We start from the raw sequence: 7,399 nt of genomic DNA, 5'->3' as shown, positions 1-7,399 counted from the left end.
TTCCCAAAATATTTTTTCACTAGTACACATTTATAAATACAGCATCCATAACCATCTATTTTTTTAAATAAATCATCTAGGATCCAGCATCAAAATTATCTTAAGAACATGTTCAGATAAGTAGTACATTTTCTAAAATATAGTAGGATGCATCCTCATTTGAAGTAGATTAGAATAGTTGCATTTAAGTCAGTGGAGCTGCACTAATTTATGTCAGAAAATGATTTGACCCAAAATAACGTTTAGGTAGCGTTTTGAAGTCTCCCATTAATTATGGTTGGGTACAGACATTGCACTTTTACAAGTGTAAGTGCTTGGAAACCCATCTAAAACCATAATGGTATAGACATTCAGTGCACATAAACTGGATTAAAAATGGCAGAACCTTGTCTAAGATAGACCTGGATCTATGTGCACTCAGACTTCATCAGTTTAGCTTAGACCAAGGAATTTAACTACTATACCAAATCTCCTAGAGTTTCATGTTGGGTCACTGTCTGCCAGCATCCCAGGTGCTTTTGCAGCTCTCCATTAGGCTTCCCCTCCCCCCCCCCCCATCACAGGGAAGCATGCTACTACCCTACTTGTCCAATGCTTGTCTGCTCTGGCTGAGCACTAAGCTGGCCCCACCCCCAGGTTTGCACAGAGTGGAGCCAGCACAGTTGCTGATGACAGTGGAGTGGGGAGAAGGGGTGCTTGGCCATACCTTGCAGCCTGATTGGGTTACTTTGGTATCTGCCCACTTGCAAGGGGCATGGGAGTCCTTGGGTGGAGGAAGGGAGTGCATGCTTCCCAGTCCCCAGCAGCGAGTCAGGGGTGGCCCAGTTATTTGGATGTGCTCAGCTGTGCTCATCAGTCTCCAGCAGCCTGGGGACCTTGCTGGGAGTCATGCAGGAGCATCCCCAACTGGCTAGCTTTGGCCAGTGTAGGCAGCCTCCATGCCCCCACCCCACAAAGGGTGATCATGTGTTCTCCTTACTTCCAAACTAATTCTACATCACTTACAGAAACTCATATAAATTTGATCAATTCTTCCTTAGGCTTTTAGAATGTCTGTACTTAACCTATGTGTTCTTTGTTACCTTCATCCAAAGCTTTTGGATATTTAAACAGGTCCTTAATTCTGTCTTCCTTTTCCTGTTTCCCTTTTTCAACACTTATAAAACATAAGGGAATGTCTGTGTCCACTAGTTGAGGATAAGCTTTCTAAGAAAATATTTTCTGATAGTGCTTCCATAACCATCTGTTATGGTGAAGGAAGCACCAATGCTAAAGATGTAAAACTCAGTCAGAGTTTAGATTTTCTGGGGCATGCCAGCAGTGGTATTTTTCTATGAATCTATGTATCATAAAAGTGTGCCCTACAGAAAGGCATTGCACAGCATCTGCCAAAAAGATAGACAGTGTAGTTTTAAGGGTGGTGCTCCATCAACAGAACCTATGGTCTCCCAGAGGAAAACTGTCAAAGTTGAGGTAAGCAGACTGTGTCACTCGCTCAGAGAAATAAAGAATTAACCATCATTTACCTACGGCTCCTTTGACAGTTCTTTCACAGCATGCCGAACTGAAATGCTCTGCGTATGAAGTTCTGTATAACTTCAGAAATTCTTTATGAAAATGTAACATTCAGAAAACCACACCAAGCTAGCAATGTCTTCATGAACTATGCAAAGTAAACATGTAGATGCTGATACATTTCATTTTTTTAGATTAAATGAAGTTGAAGTTCACAAAGGCTAGATACCACACTCTTGGAATAAAAGAATCTGCGAACTCCCTTTAAATACTTGGGAAAGAGTATCAGGTTGATATATAATGTTTTGTACAGTGCCAACACAAAGCCTGTTTAAGTGCTTAAGTGGAACTTTGGTGATTCATGGACGTTGTGCTAGTTCTCTACACAGGGAGGTATTCCAGTCATTGACAAGGCTGATTGTACACACCAGGAGTCCAGATATGGAGTCAGGAAAGTTAGTGGAGCTGGACATGAAGGTACACTTGGTATTTTCTCAGGGAAATTGAAATATAACCTGATTTTTTAAAAAAAGTTCAAAAACAAATGTGGTAACAGAAAATGTCCAGGAGTGTCATTTAAGAAAAAAAAAAAAGCACTATATAGAGAACATGTTCTAATGGGGTTTAGATTGCAAATCTAATTGTTTAAATAAATTAGTTTCTTTGAAGTTCGTTTTGTTGGCTTTGATTCAAACCAAGAAATGCTGAAAATGAATATCAGCTCAGCATTCCTTCAGTTAAGAAAAAGGAAGATGGATTGGTTTAAAGAAACGATTCATTTTATTGTAGGATAAAGATCTGCTGGGTTTAGCAACTCCAGATACCAAAAACAAAAGAAAAGAAAAATGGAAAAAGGGAAGTGAAGATTACTGCTTTAAGTCAAAGGAAGGTAGCAGGGGTCATATAGGTTATTAATTTTAGGAAAAGAAAGATGAAATGGGATTCAAACTTCATTAATTTCATCCAAGGAATGATAATATGATTCATTAATTTCAACAAGGAAACTCATAAGGGGAAATATTAGTTTATTTAATTTATAATTTAAATCAAGCCAAAGTAGAAAACAATATAATTAGCATTAACTGAAACCAAAGTAAGATTATAATATAATGTGGAATTAAGAACATACTGAAGAATCATTTAATTTAAATTAATGTGAGGAAGAAAAAAAAAACAGCCCCTGTGTGAGAAAGTAAGTAGTGTCTCTTCCAGATACTGGGCACTCTGCACTTGCCCTGTGCATCCTGTGGACAAGTGGTACCCTTGATTTCTCACTCCCCACAGCCCTTCCCATCAGCTCCAGGAGCATGTGAGAAGCAGGAGAAGGAGCTGACCTAGATAATTCAGCCTTTTGCCCCCTCTCCCCCAGAAGCCTTTACACTGACCCTACTCCATGCTTCATGCAGCATACACTGCTACAAATGCTGGGGTGTATTTTTGAACCCAGCTCATTCCTGCACTGCCACCAGCTCCAGAAGTGAGGGAGGAGAGGCCACAAGGAATGGTGGCTCTGCTTGCCATCATTCAGGTCCCTGGAGAAGTAGCTGTAGTAGCAGGAGCCACACTCACCTCTTCAGGTATACATTGGGAGCAGGGAGAGGGGAGACTGTGGAAAGAGCAGGGTGCAGTATTTTGCCGCCTCCATGTTCACCTGGAACCAGTTTCTATACCAGCAGCCATTGTCACCCCCTTCTGCCTTGTGCATGGAGAGTTGCCTCCTCCAGGGGTCTTCTAACCCACCCCCAAGCTCCCCAGTCTTCCCTGATGAGCAGCATGCTCTTAGACATGTCCTGCCCACCATTGCTCATCTTGTCTACTCCATGAGATGCTTCTAAGGATGTTATGGGGTGCAAGAAGATAAGCACTGCAAAAATAAATTTGTTTTAAATGGATTTCTGCTAAATTCCAAAATACCACGGAGGGATGCCTTGGGATCTAAGAAGGTTGAGAACCACTGACATAGTATTGTAAAGTGATACAGGAAATTGTCTGGGATTGGGAAATACTCAACTTTGACTTCTCTGTTTTTAAACCATTCGTCGGTCCTGTATTTGAATAAATTAATTTTGTGCATGTTTAAGCCCAAATACTTATTATACATATCCATATGTAATTTTATACTGTTTCAAATAAGGACTTAATAAAACTGGAAGTAGATCTAAAATGATAGAAATACAATTAAGGGAGGACACTGAAAATATAAATGGAGGGAATCAAACAAAACACTAAAGATAAAAAGAATGCAATGTTTCAAAAATAGTAAAAGAGCTTAAATTATATTTAAAATATAGGTAGGGTGAGAGAATTCTCTCTCCTGTTGAGCATGCAGACAGTGGCAAAATATGGTATGGTTTACCATATTGTCAGGACTTAGTGTGTTGTTTTTCTAAGAACAAGCACAATATTATATGTAATCATGTATGTGCTTGTAAATGAACCCCTTTTATAAGAGCTTGGTAAAATATCATATAATACCTTGAAAAATATGTATATTCCTTTGTAAATTCAGTTCAATCTGAGCCTCTTACATGCCAGAAATATTGGTTAGTCAATCATACAAAGCTACGTATTGATTGTCAGTCATCCCTTCTTTTTGGCAAAACCTGATTTTGCAGTGTCATTGCAATTAAAAGCCATCTTGTCTTACATTATCTCAGTATCCCTTGATATAAGTGACACAATTTTTGCTTTCCTCCTTCTGAGGAACTCTTTTTTAAATATGAAAATAGGATTGACTGAATTCATGATAGCATTTCTAAAAATTTAATGGGAATTGAGTTAGCAAAGTTGGAAACATTCAGGTGACCTTTTCTGATGAATGCTGGTCATGCTGAAGTTCTAACAGTACTTGCAAAATTCACCCATGCCCACTGTGCTTACTTAAAATGAAGGGAAAGCATCTTAATCTACTGCTGCCTAAATGTATTGGTACCTCTTATGGAATAGAAATCACCCTTAAATACACAGAAGTCCATCTAATACTGAAAATAAATCTTTGGACAGTCTCTTTTATTGCCAAATCCCAACTCTTGTGCAAGGCTACTGACTTCTGGGGACAGACATTGAAAAAGCCTGAGCCTGAATTCATTCAATCTTCTCAGGTTAATCCAACCTGGCTAGGATAAACCAGTTTGTAAATGACAGACATCTGGACTAGGGACAAACATTGATCAGAAACTGGTTTAAACCTGTAAAAGAACAGATGTTCAGTGCATATAAATGTCTGCAGGTGTGTGCCTGCATTTCCTCAGTCCACAGGGGATCTCTGTATGGTTACAAACTGGTTCAGCCTAGCCAGATTAAATTAACCTGTAAAGATTGAATCAATTCAGGCTTAGGCTTTTTGAACATCTGTCCCTAGCCCCACTCTGGACTGAAAAAATGCAGGCACATGCCTGCAGTGGTTCGGGCTAGAAGCTGGGGGGCACTCCCTTCCTTTCCACAGTGCTCAGCTGGCGGGGGGGGGGGCAGTGTCCAGGCCCCATCAGGACACACTCATTAGGGTGCGGTTCTCCCCTGCCCACCCCGACCAGCCCAGCAGGGAATTGATAACAGTGTGTTTATCACCCCATTAAGAAAACAACGGATGGACATTGCCAGTTACCTGTTGATTCTGTCTTTGTCCCATCTCCCACAGCACCGAACCATAGCCAGCATGTGGTCTGCTAGATACTGCTGTGTGTCTGTGTAAGGGAGAAGGGATAGTGGAATTGCTTCTTAGAGGGGAGAGGGAGGGGGAGCAGAAGCCAGGCAGATGCTTGCAGTCTCCTGCAGCCAGGGAACAGAGGGGAAAGGTGAGCCCTGCTGTGGAGCAGAAAGCCTCACCCATCCCAGAGAGCATGCTGGGATGCTGGGGGAATCTGATTTAACTTAAATCAGCAAGGAATCTGGGACAGACTTTGCATAAACTGGTTTGATCCAAATCAGTTAAGTCTGATACTACATTCAACCAGGTTTTTCTCAAACCAGTTTCAGCCTTTCTCAGACTGGTCTAGGTGCACTGAATATCTGTTCTGTTACAGGTTTAAACCAGTTTCTGATCACTTAAACCAGTTTGTGTGTAATGTCTCTCCCCAGGGATATTTTAGTCTTACTCAAACTTCGTGCTAGGCATAGTACAGGGGTGGCACTTATTATTAGAATGGATATTTTACCTTACATTACCTATTGACAGAGCTCTAGTGAAGTTGTTAGTGTTGTTAAAGTCCTAATAAAAATGTTCAATTAGTTTTATTAAAAAACTGATTTATTTCAAAATTAACTTGTACATATAACACTGAGATACATGATCAAGCTATATCCAAAATCTGTCATTTCCCAATTTTTTTATATTATGTTCTGCATTGATTGTCAAGTGTTATAATTCTATAAAAAGTAGTAATGTTTTAATTCTATGCTTATATGTTTAGGTTTGAAGGTTGAGCTTTCAGCTGAAGCTCTGAATTTTCCATCTTTAATGAAAGTAATATACCTTAAGAAAAGCAGCAGTGTAACTAAGCTATTGAAAATGTAGGTCTATATTTTCATCTGAGGATGATATGCATGCAGGATGGATGCGGGGGGGGGCAAGGATGTGGTCCCCCCTTTGACTTCTGGTCTACCTAAAGTTTAAAATCAACAGTCTGTCTGGCAGTGGCAGTAGAATTTTTATACAGGCAGCGGTGAGGGGGGTCAATTAACTCTATGTTTTATTACACTCTAACTTCCAATTCCTTATAAACTTTATTCCTCAGGTGTTAACAACCCTCTGTCCTTTTTAATGGTCTGGATGTAACACTAATCAAGCTATCCTTGCTTTTTTTCCAATTGTTCTGGTAATACAGCCCTTATTTCACAGTCCTGTAGACTATTTTTAATTCTAATGTTTGGAAACATCAACTGACAGGTATGCAAATAACTTTCAGTGAAGCGCTGGATGCACTATCAAGATATTCAAGAAAGCTCAATTTTGTTTGATATACATCAAAAAGAGATATGCATTTAATTCTAATAACTTCAAAACTAATGAAATATTATCTTTTGATGACTTTTTGCCTTGATCTGTTTTATGCATAATACGTTATTATAGCAAATTAATGTACATTGCAATAAAATTATATTTGTTTTTGCTTCCATCTTAAACTTAATAATATCGTCTTAGGTCCCTAGCTTCTAGTTTCTTTTTAACTGGAGAAAAAATATGTTTTGCCTATATGTAATGACACATACTAGGGCTGTGGGAAGCTTCAGGTGGTGATACAATTCGGAGGAGATTTGGCCCGATTCAGTGATCGAATCTCTGAATCCAAATTGAGTCAGGGGACCAATTCAAAGCTCTCCAAATCTTCGGAAAAGATTTGGAGCACTTTGATGATTTGGGAAGTCCCTGGTGGCTGCATCAGGGAACTGCAGCCACTCCGAACTGGTAAGTACTAGGGGCAGGAGAGGGGGTGCTGGGGGAGGGAACCATGGGAGACCCCTGCTAGCCCCCCTGACCTCCCAGCTCCCGGCTCTTTAAAGAAAAGCCCCTGTGCTCAGCAGGTGCTGCTGGGTGGGGTGTAATTCCCTGCTGCCCCCCACTGCCCCATGCTGCATGGGGGGCTCTGCACAAGCCCCCTGATCCCCTCTCCCAGCCCCCCCATGGGTGCCCTGCCTGGGCCAGCTCCAGCCCCTTAAGAAAAAAACAAAACAAGGAAAGTCCCAGGACTCACCACTCCTGCAGCAGCCTTGGGGCTTTGGGGGCTCATACAGAGCCACCCATGTGGTGTGGGGTAGTGGGGGGGCAGCAGGGATCACCCCCTGCTGGCAGAAGCGGTGAGTCTGGGGGGTTTTCATTTTTTTTTTCTTAAAGGACCAGAGCCAGCCCAGGCAAAGCACCCATGAGGGAGCTGAGGGTGTGGGGGTG

Source organism: Gavialis gangeticus, unplaced genomic scaffold (assembly GCF_001723915.1).
Source record: "Gavialis gangeticus isolate Ggan-Ray unplaced genomic scaffold, GavGan_comp1, whole genome shotgun sequence".
Taxonomy (NCBI): Eukaryota; Metazoa; Chordata; order Crocodylia; family Gavialidae; genus Gavialis; species Gavialis gangeticus.
The sequence above is the reverse complement of the archived record's forward strand: the minus strand, read 5'-3'. Positions refer to the sequence as shown.